We start from the raw sequence: 17,043 nt of genomic DNA, 5'->3' as shown, positions 1-17,043 counted from the left end.
TCACTCTCATATATACTCACTTATATACATCAATGCTCACATATACTAGTTTAAAACATATGTACTTACTCATAAAGACACACTTGAGACAGTCATTCATTTACTAACACACCCAGACACACACTCATCCACCCATACAGTCCTGCACACATGCTGTCTTCAAAACACATACAAACAGTGAGTCACTCATTTATGCATCTATGCACTAAGTAATATCCCACACTGAACCATACAGACACTCATACTGATAGTCAAAAAAAACCTAATAACCCATATACACACTCATGTAGCTACTCACCAACCCATGCAGCCAGTTATACACAATGTGAGACACTGATAGAGATATTTAAATACTTAAACATTACTTGCTAATAAACGTATTCACTGAGATACACTTAAAAAGTCAGTTATAAAATCAATTTTACAAGAAAAACATCCATGTAGACACTTATTTACTCATTTATTCTTCCATCGACCTTTAGATATAAATATAAAAAAATATTTATTTTTCAGAAAGACACACATTCACTGGATGATGTCATCAGTGATGTCATCAGTATTGTCATTTGAGATGTCATGAGTGATGTCATGAATGATGTCACTGACCATGTCATGAGTGATGTAATATGTGACGTCATCAGCATCGTGCGCGCAAGTTATAGGTAGCTGAACTAATTATAACGGGGGAATTTCAATGGTTTTGCATGAGTGAAATGTGCATCTAACTATAACATGTGTGAAACCTATGTTTTTTTCAGTGAATTTATAAGGATTTTTATATGCTAATTCCTAACGATAACGTGGCTAAACCTATGGTTTGTTCAGTGAATATATATATATATATATATATATATATATGAATCCACAAATGTCCGCCAGTCTCCCAGCCACACACGGCGGCGGGCTCGAGTGAGGAGGCGATCCTCGTAATGTTCAGAGAAACAACTTATGAATCACAAAGTTGACTCGAGCCCAGGTCCTTTTAGCGTGTTATTTATTCACACACAGAATGCCAAACAACACCCGACGCGTTTCGGTGCAGCCGCACCTTGGTCACGGGTAACGGTGTTTACAAACAATTACATTTTTAAAGTCAAAAAATATAAACATAAACGTAGGACTACTCGTCCTCACACCAGTGTTAGTTCAACCACAGTTGTGGCGGCCATATTTGAATGTGTAATTGGACACAGATATAATATACATTATACAATATGTACAAAAGAAACTGTGTAAGGACCACAGAGATTAATGTAACTTTAAATTAATTTGTTACAATTTACTCAAAGGTTAAACCCTTATGTCAAATCAAAAAGTTTTTTCAAACGTTTCTCAAGATTGAGCCCAAGTGGGCGAATGTACCAATGCTCAGATACATAAAACATGACAATTCCGCCCCAGTGGGCATGACTGCATCATACCAGTCAGTGATCTCAATGTCCTGGAACTTCAACATTTTAGTTGAATTCCAAAAGTTTTCAAATAAACAAATGTATAGTCCTGTGATTCCATCCAATTAAGTCAAATCGGCAGCAACCAGTGGTATTACGTCATCCCTGTGCGGCGACACATATGTCTCCTACAAACATAAAAAAATATATAATCACTTTAAAATATACTCAAATAGTTAAACATCCAAGACAGCTTCAAATTCATGTTTTTAAGGGATTACATGACTAGAGTATCATCAGTACGGTGAATATGTTACACGGACTCTTTAAATTAGGTGGACTGCTAACTCCTCATCCTTATTCAACCCCAGCGGGTGTACAGTGTCATATTTAATTATGAACCTTGATTCAAGCTGGCGTATTTGTCTCAGTCTGTCTCCGCCTCGTTCTGACGGTGGGACTCTGTCTAATGCACAAAACTTGAATACACTTAGATTTTTTCCATGCAGGTCCTTAAAATGTTTGGCAATTGGATAGTTTTTGTCCTCATTCGTTATGGCCCGCATGTGTTCTAACACACGTTTTTTACAGGGATGTATCGTGCTGCCAATGTAGGTCAATGGACAGGGACATTGCAGTGCATAGACACAGTAGTCAGATTTACACGTCAAATGTTTTGCAATCCTAAAGGGTTTGTTATTTTTAGACAAAGTGATTTCCTTTTTATTGACACTGTTCTTGCAAGCTTTGCATGAGCGACAGGTAAAGAAACCTTCTACCTTCCTGGTATCTTCTTTGTCCTTTACCATGTTGCTACATAGCACGTCTTTCAGAGCTGGACATTTCCTGTAGGTAATCATAGGTTGATTCCCCACAGCCTTTTTTAGTGTTTCGTCCAGCTGGAGTATATGCCAAAATTTCTTCAGACTTCTTCTGACCTGCCATGTTTGGTCAGAATATGTGGTGATAAATCTAAGAGGTCCCTCTTCACTGTCGCTTGGTTGTTTGGATATGAGAAGATCTTTTCTCTCTACGTCTCTGACTTTGTTACAGGCTTGTTCGACCACTTTGGCCGGGTAGCCCCTCTCCCTGAACCTCTCCTTCATGATATTCATTTCCTTGTGAAAGTCTGTGTCGGTTGCACAGTTCCTCTTTGCGCGTAGCAACTCGCCAAAAGGTATGCTGTGAATCAGGTTTTTGGGATGACAGCTCGACGCATGCAACAAGCTGTTGCCTGCTGTAGGCTTTTGATACAGCTTGCTCTTGAGTCGTCCATTGTTAACTGATACCAAAACATCCAGAAACTCAATTGACTGCTTGTCAATAGTACTGGTAAATTGTAAGTTACATTCGTTCTGATTCAGTTCTTTGACGAATTGCAAAGCTGCCTCTTTACTGCCCTTCCACAGACAAAACACGTCGTCTATGTACCTGGCCCAGAGGACCACGTTCTGGGTAAAGGCCAAGATGTTGCTGGCCACCTGCTCCTCCCACCAGCCCAGGTATAAACCTGCGTAACTGGGGGCAAAGCAGGTCCCCATCGCAGTCCCCCTGGCCTGGCAATAGACAACATGATTGAACAAGAAATAATTGCTTGAGAGGCAAGTGCGCATGACACTGTACACCCGCTGGGGTTGAATAAGGATGAGGAGTTAGCAGTCCACCTAATTTAAAGAGTCCGTGTAACATATTCACCGTACTGATGATACTCTAGTCATGTAATCCCTTAAAAACATGAATTTGAAGCTGTCTTGGATGTTTAACTATTTGAGTATATTTTAAAGTGATTATATATTTTTTTATGTTTGTAGGAGACATATGTGTCGCCGCACAGGGATGACGTAATACCACTGGTTGCTGCCGATTTGACTTAATTGGATGGAATCACAGGACTATACATTTGTTTATTTGAAAACTTTTGGAATTCAACTAAAATGTTGAAGTTCCAGGACATTGAGATCACTGACTGGTATGATGCAGTCATGCCCACTGGGGTGGAATTGTCATGTTTTATGTATCTGAGCATTGGTACATTCGCCCACTTGGGCTCAATCTTGAGAAACGTTTGAAAAAACTTTTTGATTTGACATAAGGGTTTAACCTTTGAGTAAATTGTAACAAATTAATTTAAAGTTACATTAATCTCTGTGGTCCTTACACAGTTTCTTTTGTACATATTGTATAATGTATATTATATCTGTGTCCAATTACACATTCAAATATGGCCGCCACAACTGTGGTTGAACTAACACTGGTGTGAGGACGAGTAGTCCTACGTTTATGTTTATATTTTTTGACTTTAAAAATGTAATTGTTTGTAAACACCGTTACCCGTGACCAAGGTGCGGCTGCACCGAAACGCGTCGGGTGTTGTTTGGCATTCTGTGTGTGAATAAATAACACGCTAAAAGGACCTGGGCTCGAGTCAACTTTGTGATTCATAAGTTGTTTCTCTGAATATATATATATATATATATATATATATATATATATATATATATATATATATATATATATATATATATATATATATATATATATATATATATATATATATATATATATATGAACCACGTGACTCCTCTGGATCTCTCGGTGTTTCCAGCGCCTGCTCAGCACACCAGCAAACAGAAGGGAGACGGACCACGAAACATCAGCATATCGTTTTTATTTTCGGTACACAGAAAGCAGCTACGCGTTTCTGGCAAGGTATGCCCTTGTTCACGCTGCAACATGTACTTGAGACTTAATGCTTTTTAAATGCAATTTTAGAAAGTGAACACCCCTTCACAGTGACGTAGTGAGTCATGTGACTTAATGAACAGTGAAAACATACTGCCACAGTTTATGTATATGCATCTCATGGTAGCAGACAAATAAGATAAATAACTGGATAAATCCATATTCATAAATGTACATTTCAGGCAGTCAATATATTAGTCCAACTTGCATCATATAGTATTGAAATATGACAATACCTTATTTCTTGTATGAATACTGACGAACTAATAAAGCTGGGAAACTCCCACATCAAAATGTACAAAAAGATTGTCTGATCGCATAACCAGGGCAGTTTTGATAAAGTACTAAGTGAAGGTTGAAATAAAGTGCAAAAGTTGTAGAAAGTGCGAGGAAGAGAAAGCTGTACGAGATTATGTGCAATACCATTCATTAACTAAAGGATGAAAAATATCAAAACACATATCAGTCTCACAGATCCCTGGGTACAACTGATTACCACAAAATTCTATGTGCATGATTCGTCACTTAATAATAATAAATAGTATAAATAGTTAAAACTTTATGAAATCCAATAAATACACCTAGATTTGTGATAAACTATTGATGATATATATACACAAGATTAAATAGCATATTAATATATATATATATAAGCTCAGGCTGACCCGTGACCAAGGTGCTTTGGCACCAAAATGCATTGGGCGGTTACTTGCTGCATATTTGAATAATTAAATCATGCTTCAAGAATCATATCGTGGCTCGAGTGAATTTTGTATTTGGAACAAAGAAAAATTCGTTGGAGTATATTGGGAGGGTCGCGACCTCACCTCGAGCCCATCGCCATCAAGTGGCTAGGAGATCCGCGATTTTGTGTCTGTATATATATAAATCCCATCTTATGTAAGGAACTCGGGTGATTTCCTGAAACAAATTTTAATATTGTATGGGACGACAGCTTTTCCCTTTTGTCACTTGATGTCGTGAGTCCCTATACAAGTATCCGCATCAGTTGGGATTAGAGGCCTGCAGGCATTTTTTGGCGAAAAGATCAGTCTCATACTTGTACCACACTCAAATGCTTCTACAGATGATGCACACATGCCTCACGCAGACCTATTTCTTATTTGACAACAAGATTTTTAAGTAAGCTCTCGGTACTTCCATGGGGACTTGCTTTGCCCCGTGCTTTGCGGGTCTTTTCATGGGGTACTGGGAGGAGGAAGTCACTTACAGATCGTCTATGTATAAAAAACACGCAATTAAATGGATGCGTTACATAGACGATATCTTTGTGATATGGAAAGGGACAGAGGAGGAGGCCTTGTTGTTTGTGCAGACATTGAATGACAACACTTTCAACCTGAAATTTACAAGTCATTGGTCAAAAAACACACTTGAATTTCTGGATCTTAAGTTGAAAGCCATAGATAACAAGCTCGAGAGTGAATTGTTTAGGAAAACAACTGCTGGAAATAGCCTCTTGCACGCTCATAGTTGCCACCCGAGCTGCTTGATTCAAAGCATTCCGGTAGGCGAACTGCTTAGAGCTAAGCGTCATTGCAGCACCAGCAAAAGTTTCTTGGCTGAAGAAAAAACAATGTGCGAGCGATTTCTAGCTAGAGGCTATTCTCCCAAAACCATCACTAATGCGCAGAAAGCTGTGGCATTAAGAATGAGAGAGTCACTGCTAAAATTGCAATCTGAAACTGAACAAGAAGCCGAGAAAGATGCAGAAACCAGATTTATCACTACTTATAGTAGTAAGGCATTCTTGTTAAGAAAGAGCTTGAACAAATTTTGGCCTATACTACAGACTGACCCAGACATTACGACTAGTGTAGAAATATCTCCCCAAGTAACTTTTAGGAGAGCAAGATCTCTGAAAGATTATTTGTGTAGGGCTACAGAACCTAAGAAAATCATCATGCCTAATGTAGAAGGTTTTTACACTTGCAGGTATTGCAAAGCCTGCAAAAATAGTCGCAATATGAAAGTAGCCATTCTATCACCAACAGCTCAATTTGTTATACATGAACATACGTCTTGTAACACTGAATACGCAGTTTATGCACTGTTCTGTCCATGTAAGAAGAAATACATTGGCAGCACAATTAAAAAAGCAAAACTGCGTATTCTTGAGCACCTAAGAGCGATTAAAAATGTGGACAAAACCTATCCGATCGCTAGACACTTCCAAAGCCATCATGATCAGAACTCAAACCTATTAAGCTTTTGTGTACTCGATACTATCAAACACAATGAAAGAGGGGGCAATAGAATGCAATGTTTGAGAAGATTAGAGTCCAAGATCATAATACAATACAGAACAATGACCCCGTTAGGACACAACAATGATGATGAATTGGAAGTACATTTAGGCTGAAAAGCCCAAGCTGAGCACTTTATAAATGATGAATTCTGACCTGTTCTTCTCCCCTATGGAGCCCCGCATTTGTTCCCAATTTGAGAATCCTAATCTGATAGTGATAGATGTACCTGTATGTAGTCTTTTTTTAACTTTGTATGAATATCAAGTTTGTGTGTTTTTTTTGTAATTTGTGATGAATTATGTGATTTATACATATTATTTTGGTTTTTTCTCAGGGAATGTGTCCCTAACACTAAACTGCACTACTGTTCCGTTGAATGATCGAGAGAATAACATTGAGATTTATGCCCACTTGGGCTGGATTGTGGTGATGTTTACGATCAAAAAGCTTTCAATGTTTGCTTTCATTGTGACACTGATTCAATAACAGGTGGTTTCTTTTGAAATGCTTGATGAATTGTAGGCGCTTTGCCCACAGGGGTAACATTGGACTATTATGACTCTTGAATTTTGTTTAAGTGCTTCCTGCCCACTTGGGCAACATTAGAGCAGATATAATTTGTATGAACTTCATTGACACCGTTATTTTTTAAACAAAGTGTACATATATCAATTCACTTAAATTGACTTGCAATGTGGTTGATTTTTGTTTCTCTCATTTTCGTTTTGGTAAAAAGTTATATGCAGAATGAAATCGTAAAGGCACATTCCGACTACTCAGCGCGATAGATGCGCTTAAGGTAGTCTGTTGTTTTTGTTTATGTTGCACTGTGATCACATATTTAAACTAATCAAATGCTCACATCTTGACTCGTGACCAAGGGTGTTTTCCGAAACGCGTCGAGTATTTACTTTGTTGCCTTGAAGTCCGTCAAATAAAACTTATTTGATGCTATTCTGGAGTTCGTGCTTTTCATACTTACCTTGTGACACAAGGGATTGGAGAGTGGATGTGAGTTGGATATTAGGATTCGCCATCCAGCACAAACCGCTGTTGATTAGTGGAAGAGTCATGGCGCTGGTCGGCGTTCGCCGACCGTTACGATTTATTTATATATATATATATATATTTATATATATATATATATATAGTTAGGACCTAGTTTCCTTAGGAAATCCACAATATTCTATTTGGAATAACTTTGGCACTGGTGCACAAATCTTTGCGAATTTCTCCAAGAAAATGGTCTGCTAAGTTCCGCTCCTTCCTTGAAAGGTTGGGTGTGTTTCGTCAAGTGGGGGCTGAGAAAAAAGGGGGGTCCCAAAACTTGATTTCCCCATGCAATTTTCCATAGGGACCTTTAGCCAGGGCCACAGTCCGAACGGCTGAACAGAATTACACCAAATTTGGCAGAGAGGTAGAGTTTGGTTCGCAGATTGTGCTTTTTTAAATGGTGTAAATACGTTCAGTAGTTTCTGAGAAAATTAAAAGTAAAATCATGGCGATATCTAGAGACGAAGCACAGCACGGGTACAAAAAACCAGTACAATTACTAGCACGAGCTGCATGCTGATTGGCTGTCAACAGTGTGTCAACACTCCAAACCAGGAAGTGTTGGCAGCCATCTTGTTCGTCGCTAGAAGCGAGTCACAAGGAAACAGTAAAACAAAGTTGAGAAATAAGGAAAGGGGGCAGGGTAGAAACATCCTGACCCTGTAGGCTTGCTCAGGGGGTCGTACTTGGATCTTTAGTCTCAATTTTATTTTTTTAAATAAAAAATCAGGGGGTACGCGTATGGTACACGTATGCAGTGGAAAAGGGAAAAAAAAACTAGAAGTCTGTTTTATTCATTAGGTCCCGGGGGGAAAATTGCAGGGGCAATTTTTTTCCATAATGGGTGGCTTGTAAGGTGCCCCGAGCACCGGGGAACGCCACCACTCTGGTTTTATTTTAAAGTATGCGGGGGGTTACGGTCCTCTTCCCCTCAGTCTCGGGGACTGTCACCAATACAAGGCTTTTTTTTAAATACATTTTTTTAAAGTGTGTTTTCAGCTCTTCCTCTCTCACTCCCCGTACATGTCGCGGGGACCGCCACCTTCCTGGGGTAGTAATATGTAAAATAACCTACCAGCCCCGGGTCCGTGGACTCTCTGGGGTTTTTTAATGTTGGGAGGGGGTCGTGCGGCCCCCTTACTGGAACCCTTGATGGTCCTGGGGTCCACCATCTCCCAGGGCCGGCTCTTGCAGTGTCTCAGGGTGCCTACTTCCTTGACACTGCTGTTTGCTATGGTAGGGCTGTACCATCACCGCTCCCACTTTACGATAGCAAACCGCTTTCTTATTTGAAAAAGAGAGCAAGTTAATCTGCTCTCTCTTTCAAGTAAGAAAGCAGATTGTTTTTCGTCAGAGAGAGCAGCATGTAAGCTGCTGTCTCTGATAAAGCAATGCGGGCTGTTGAAGGATGCGGGGAGCCGTTCGGGATCGTGGGGGCATTGGGGCTAAAAAAAAAAAGAGTTCTTTTTTAGAACTAACTTTACTGGTCCAAAAAAAAGAGCTATATTTCTATGATAGTATGTAAAACTTTCCGGGTTTTTTTGTGCACCAGTTGTACTCTCTACGCATGCTCAGCCTCATTTCCAAGCCCACGTTTTTTTCTTTTTCTTCAAGTTCGCCAAGCAAACTTTTCCTCATTTCAGGTATTACATTTGGTGATTTATTTTCCCGAGCCATATGTGTCGTCCGCTGCTATACTTTTGTAATATATTAACACCATGGCTGCTGTGCATTTTCCCCTCCTGTGCTGCAGATCCTTGATGCCAGTTGTTCATGACGAGCTCAGCTCGTTATCAGCACAGCTCAACTGTGCCTCATGACGAGCTGAGCTCGTCATGAGCATCGAAAGGGTTAATAAACATATTGTATCTATATTTATTTGAAATGTAGTGTTGAGGCGCCAAACGTTTATTACATACTCCGTCCACCGCCATTTTATTAGTTTTCCTCCGTTATTTTTATTATACCTGTTACTTTCATTTTACCCTAAGCTTATTTTCTCTGTGATCGATGAGATTTCCTGCCACAGACACCACAGTGTTTGTCCTTGGCCTCCGATCTTAGCAGACTTGGTCACACGTATACCTAAAAACTAATTTGAAGCACGTAAACCACAGCCATTACAACGCGTGTTCGTCAACAAAAAGACATTATTAGGATTATGCATTTATCATGCGTGGTAAATGTTTACTAGTTGTAAAAGCATGTGTGGTAAAGCCATATGTGTGCTAATGGCTTCGTGGTGACGATCACGCCTGATTATGACTGCGTTGTAATGGCTGTTTCCCCCAGGACACTGCAGCAACCGGGCCTGGGCGTGGTGGACTCCAGGGCACCAGGCGGAGGGCACGCAGCCCCTCTCATACAATATAGAAATCTTTGTGGGGTGATTGTTTCCGTGGTTTGAGGGGCGTCATTGAGGCCCACTCACTTAATTTTGTAGGGGGTAGGTTTGCATGGGAAAATGTGGCAAGAGGTTTGCAAATATGGTACACATTGTTTCGTATTACTTTGATTTCTTTACCATGTTGTAGTGTATCCAGAGAAAATATAACTCAGTACTTTTCAATCCTACTCTTGAACATCATACTATAGTACTTCAACAATATAAATATTATTTTTATTGTGGACCTTCACCCCCCCACAAGCAAAAAGAAGTATGTCGTTTTTTTTATTAACTTTTATTAAAAGAATAACTGTAAACGAAACTTAATGATAACTATATTATAAACAACTAGAAAAATAATTTTAAAAAAACAATATTATAAACAAATTGTGAAGTGGACTCCAAAAGACGTACGATTGGTAATCTGCAAAACAAAAACGAAAATTAGAGTTCAGAATTATGTAGATGTGAGTAAATGAGCTGAAGCGTTACAAGTCAAGGTAACACTACGATTTTACGTGTGCAGTGTGCCTGGTACATTTTACTTCTGTTATAGTGCCGCCTTCAAGTGGTGTCTATATGGAAGTGCCTACTGCGTTACTGACACAAAAGTGGCACAACAGGATTGTAAATATGCAGACTTATTTCTAATGCATTGTAAAGAAGGCATTGTATATCTAGGCCTCTGTGCTTACCAGTGGAATTCACAACTTGAAGACACATTTGCTTCTACACGTCCAAGCAGACAGCAGTGTCTATAAGTTTAAAAGAGAAAGAGAAATTATGTCACAAAGAGTGAGAGAGAGAAAGAAGGAGAAAACAACAATAAAACTGTCTCGCAGAGTCTAATGTTGAGATTTTTTCTTGAAAAGTCAGACGTAGATTTACAAGCTCCTTGCGTCACTTTTCCCATGCTAAAAGTGACACAAAAGTGATGGTTTGTTCGATGTTTATGGGGCCGCACCAAATAGAAGTCCAAACAAAACATTTCATTTAAGTAGTAGAAAAATTTCTTTATTTATCTTTATCCATTCTTAAAATACAGATCACCAAGTAGTGTACAAAAAGATCAGCCAACGCGTTTCACTCCCTACCAGGGAGTTTCTTCAGGGCACTGCGGTCTTTTCTGGCAGCGTGGGGTGAAGTAGTTCCCTTTTCCAAGCTATTTCCTTGTTGGTCCTGTTCACTTACTTATTCTTATATTGGTCTTTTGTCAGTGTAATATAATTCTTCCCTTATATATAGCCACGCTTCCAATGTTGGTAGTTGTTGCCACAGAATAGTTCAGGAAGTCCAATTCCTTCCTTTCCCTGCCCATGTCTATGTGAGGTCGTTGTGATACTGTATCTTACGGCGTTAGTGTCTTTACCGTAGCGGCATGGCTGGTTGCTTGGAATACGAAATACAGCTCCAGTGTTTTCCGAGCTACCCTTGCGGGTTGTTGGGAAATCGAGTTCGAGACCAGCCTTCTCCATTCTAAACTAAGGTACGTAGCTGATTAGACCCTTGGAGAAATCTTGAGCAGATTCCTGGCAAAAGAATACTACCTTTATGCTACACCTCACTTACTTCCTCCCTCGTACTAAGCTTAGGTTAGGTACACCGGAGGAGGCGTATTTTTGAAGCACCAGTTGAGTACTTTTAGCCTCTATTATTTATGTATGTATTTATATATGGTTTCGAAACCATACAATGCTCCTACAGTATTATTTTATTCTACTATTTATAGTGTACGCATTATATTTTACAAACAGTTTTACTATTGTAGCAGTACATTTCTTATGATTGAGAAAGAAGACTGTTCAATAAATACTTTTATTGAAAACGCCCGTCTCTCTATTTTCTCAGCACCTCTGGTGAAACGAAGCATGCACAATTGACTGAGTAAAATAGCCATCTATTGTTTCTGCGACTCTGGAGATTGATTTCTTAGTCTTGGGAAACAAAGTTGTCATGTTTATGCGGTTGTCAGAAACTAATCAGAAACAAATCCCTTCTTGTGAATTCAAGAAAGTTTCTAGTGACCTCTGAGCTAGCTGGCACTCACAATTAAGTCTAATATATATGATAGAGACCTAATCGACCTCAGTCCTACGTCTAAACTATAGTATATATTATTACAATGCGCAGAGCCTATTGGGAATATAGGAACTACACTACATGGCGCCCAACGTTTGGTGGAACATCCAGCGGAATACGTTCCTTTCGAGGACGTTGAAATTCCACTAACTTACCAAGAGCAACAGCTCTGGTTTAAAGGCACCCTACAACATTAAAATCACATTACCAGGTTTGGTCCACTAGGTAGACCAGGAGCTACATGGCCGGTACTAGCCAGCTATACACCACATCCTAACATTGAAAGAATGTCAGATGTAGAACTGTTAGCTCAGCTAAAACAATTAATTAAAATACATAAACAATTGGTACAATATGTCATTCAGACCATAACAGTCCAACCTGCTATAAGAATTCCACAGCACACCCCTCATCAAGGGAACACAAACAAAATCACACCACAGACTATATAGTCAGTAATCGTTAAGTTGCCCGCAAAAAGGGAACAAATTCCATTCTGGTTAGCCCAGAAAATTACTCAAATAGAGGCAGTATTTCCCGATAGTACTCCTCATGAGAAACACAGGATTCTAACATTCTGTTTACCAATGGGGATTGCACCACACGTAGGGGACTGTGACACTTGTGGTACAGTCTTTGCTTCAATCTACACAAAAACACATGGTGTCCTGCCTATGGCGGTAATACCAGACGTTCTGCGACAGATTCAAAATGAATACGGTCCAGAACTGGCGCTGGATCTAGGTAAGAAATTACTGAAAGATTTCAAACAGGTCTCAGCTATCTTGTTAGCTAACATTAAAAGGTGAAGCAGCATCAGTGGCAATCTGCCAGAAATTAAAAGAATTTGATATTACTGAGCAACCGTATGAACTTGCCAGAATTATTACAAAAATCCTATGAAGAACTAGGAAGAGATAGTTTGGGTGGAAAACCATTAAAACTCCAACTAACAGAAAATCCTGAAATTTTTTGTTATTAAAAATAATCTCACCATTCCTAAAAAGAAGTGGGAAAATACTACACAGACACTTCCTAAAGAGAAACGTTCTCAGTTCAGAGGAAAATCTCCCCAACGGGAAAGTAGGTCTCCACAAAAGGAGCCCTCTGAGAAAAGATATAACCTTAGAAATAGGGATAATATGAGAAAACCTAATAGACATAAAGACACTGATACACGCTCCTCTCATACCTTTCAGACTTCATCACAGAAATCAAAAAGAAGAGGACGATCAGATTAGAAAGAGGAACGCGTGAAGTCCAAAGAAGAACAGCATGTTCCAAAAAATAAGAAACCTCAATTCACTAAGAAGAAGGTAGCAAGCATAAAAACCAGACATGCCGAGGATCTTTAGGACACAACTCAAGAACGGAGAGTGGGCCCAGACAATCCTAGACAGCGCAGCAGAAGTCACCATAGTTCTCAAGATCTTGAAAGATCAACTGGAGACAGTGGACTTGAATGAATACATTCAAGTTGAAACTGCAGACACCAGGGTTAGTGTACCCCACAAGTTATATGAAATAACACTCCAAATGGAGGGGGACATAACTAAAAAAATAAGAGTACTCTTTTGGGAGAAGCTCTCTAGGGGCTATGACATTTTTCTAGCGGAACAAGACTGGCCACCTAAATTTGTCAGGGAGTGCCCACATGGCGAACAGATAATTATGCCAGCCTTCTCAAATCACATTCCAATTCATAAAAAATACACATATGCTTGGAAATGGGCAGTAGCTCAAGCTCCAGCATTATACAAAAATCATGCAGGATAGGATGAGGACTCTCCTCACCATAAAATCCAGTTACAAAATCAGCCCACTGCACAAAGCAGTATCCAGTTAAGCAAGAAGCTAAAAAACAGGTCAGGGAGATCTTAGATCAACTTGAATATCAAGGGGTGATTGAAACATGCACCTCGTCAATGAACAATCCTTTGTTTCCTGTCTCCAAACCAGACAATTCAAATCGTCTAATTTTGGATTACAGACATTTAAACTCTTGTTGCAAAGGTTTTGCAGTACAAAATGCACACAGTGTAGCACTGATGAATAACATTGTGCACAAAAAGTATAAAACCACATTAGATATTTCAAATGGGTTTTTCTGTCAAAACATTGCACCTGAAAGCAGGCATTTGACCGCTTTCTCAATTACGGGGACACAGCGACAATTTTGCCATCTCCCCCAGGGATTCAAGAATAGTCCAGGGTTATTTTCAGCCAGGGTAACAGAGTTACTACAAATGTATGATGATGAGGCATTATCTTATGTCGATGACATCTATCTTACAGACAATGATTTGGATGTGCACTTGAAAAGAGTGAACACCATAATAGTTGGGTTTGCTTCAGAAGGGTACAAATTCAATTTTAAGAAATAACGAATTGCCCACCACAATGTCTTATTCTTGGGATACAAAGCTTCAAGTGAAGGCAAAAGCCTGGCAGCAAACTTTCTAGAGAAATGTGAGCTACTCCAACCTCCAAAAACGCTGAAAAACTTACAGTTAATTCTAGGTTTCATGAATTTTGCAAGAACTTATGTTCTAAACTACGCAGAAAGGGTTAAATCTCTCTACAAACTAATCAAACCTGATTTCAAACCAACTAACTGGACTCAAAACCATTCAGAAGTTTTGCGTTCAGTGCAAACAGACATGTTAGCAAAAACACAGTTAGAAACACGCCACAATGTGCGCAATCTTGTGATCCGAATCATCCCAGGGAGATGTGGATTCACATACCTAACCTTTAATGAAGGTGAAAAGGTACCAATAGCTTACAAATCACACTTGTACACACAAGCTGAAATAAAATTCCCTTCTACAGAAAAAATTCTGACAGCGGTTCAAACCGCACAGGGTAAACACATAATTAATGTTACACCTGTACCTGCTTTAGAAGCAGTGACGAAGGCGAGCATTCCAAATGCTAAAGCTTTACATCTGAGATGGATTAAATGGATTAACTCTCTTGCTGCAACAAACGTTGAATACGTCTTTGACCCCTACTTAAAGACACAAGAATTCCTACAATAGGAACACGAATGTCCCCTGCAGACTGAGATTCTGCCTCTAGAACATTATGGATGTATAATCTATACAGACGGATAAGCACTGCCCGCAATTGGGGGTAAACAAGCCTATAGTGCTGCGTGCACGATTGTTAAAGGTCGCTGGCACAAAGGTGAATTTAGACCTATGGTCACTAAAGCTCAATCACTCGGAGACTGTACAGCTCAGCGAGCTGAACTACAGGCTTTCAAGATGGCACTTGAAAATACCAATCGCGGATTCCTGACACTAATAGTGTGCGATTCGTATTTCTGCGTTAAATCTTACAACGAGCACTTGCAGAACTGGGTTCGAAACGGTTTCAAAAATACAAAAGGTGGGACAATAAAGCATAAGATGCTTTGGGAACAAATAGTTCTTTTACAGAAAGAACTACAAAAGACTCACGTGATTCATACACTGAGTCATCAGCGTGATGGCGTTCACGTTCCAGGGAATTCATTGGCTGATGAAGCCGCGAAGGGAGCTGTGCAAACAGCTTCCATAGCTACAATTGCTTGCTCGAAAAGAGTAATAGATGGTGAAACAATGCTAGCAGTCAAAGCCTCAATGGAAAGTAGCTATGCAGCCTTACCTGTGAACTATCCACTCGGTAATACATACATAATTGATGCAAACTCTGTTCCTTTTGCTCGAATCCCTGGAGTGAGAGGCAGAGTAATTCCAAACAGGAACATGAAAGGTGCTTTGGTACACAAAGCACATATGGGAGATGGTCTGAGACATCGATGGATCTTAGAATCTCTAATAGAATTAGAAGAGATGTACTGGTGGCCGGGAATGAGCGTCGAAGTTTACAAATTCGGAATTAACTGTGACATCTGATACAAAGATCATAGCTTTGAAAACCACCAGGTTCCTGACTACAGTATAGCCAGCCCATTCCAGACACCATTGTTAGACAGCATCAGGCTTTCTACACGCACACGTCACCATGGACAGATGCGGTCCCACAACTACTAGGACAAGTTTAATTTGGATGTGGCCCAGTGCTCGGCTGACGCCCGAACTGTTATAAAGGATTTGAGTCTTTATCGGCACATACGCAATTGGCATGCTACATTCTGACCAGGGTCCTGCATTTAGCTCTCGAACTTACAAAGATGTCATGTCTAGCTTGGGCGTTGCATTGCGGTATTCTAGTCCCTTCCATCCTGAGGGTAATGCGGTAGTGGAAAGAAAAAAACATGACATAAAGCAATCCATAAAAGCTAAGGTATTAGGTTCGGGTGATGTGTGGGTCAAACATCTAATAAGTGTCCAACGTAGTCTTAGCAATCTGCCAAGAAATTCTCTGGGTGGAATCACTCCATATGAATTACTATTTGGTACTAGAATGATAATCAATGACCTTGATTGTCAAACTTCAGAAGTGGAACAAAAACCCTTTAATGTCAAAGATCATTTGGCTGTTTTACAGGACTTAAATGAAACAAGAAGAAGTCTGAGTAACACGATACAGAAGCCAACGACCACTGAAGAAAAATCACCTGTCCCAGCAAGATCTGTCTGGATTCCTAAGATTGGGGATCTAGTAAGGGAACAGATCACGGTAAAGAAGGAATTTGGGCCTTCTTACAGAAAAGCAGTACCTGTCTTAACAATCCACGGAACAAGATCAGTAGTACTACTGCCCCTTGCTGGTAAAAGGGAGAACAGAGTTGTGTCCATCGACCTAGTCAAACCACATCATGTGGCCAATAATAAGTAGTAGGCCCAGTGGACTCCCAAAATGTAGACGAACGACCAAATCTTGCTACAATCCAAGAGTTTCAAACTGAAAGACTTATCACCTTTGATAAACCTGCAGTGAGAAAAGAAGGACTATGCAACAAAGCCATGGAACTTGTGCCTCTTGAAACCCAAATAACAGTTCGTCAAGAAACTCCCATCTAAAATGATGTAGCATCTGACTATACAAACATGTCACGGGAACAAGCAACTCCGGCGATTTAAAAAAATCCGGATGCGATACCAACAATTGGCTATTTTATCAACTTCGATAACTTTTCTGAGGATCCAGGTGAACCTGAGACAACGCCAGC

The sequence above is a fragment of the Lissotriton vulgaris genome, chromosome 3_1 (assembly GCF_964263255.1).
Source record: "Lissotriton vulgaris chromosome 3_1, aLisVul1.2, whole genome shotgun sequence".
Classification (NCBI taxonomy): Eukaryota; Metazoa; Chordata; class Amphibia; order Caudata; family Salamandridae; genus Lissotriton; species Lissotriton vulgaris.
The sequence above is the reverse complement of the archived record's forward strand: the minus strand, read 5'-3'. Positions refer to the sequence as shown.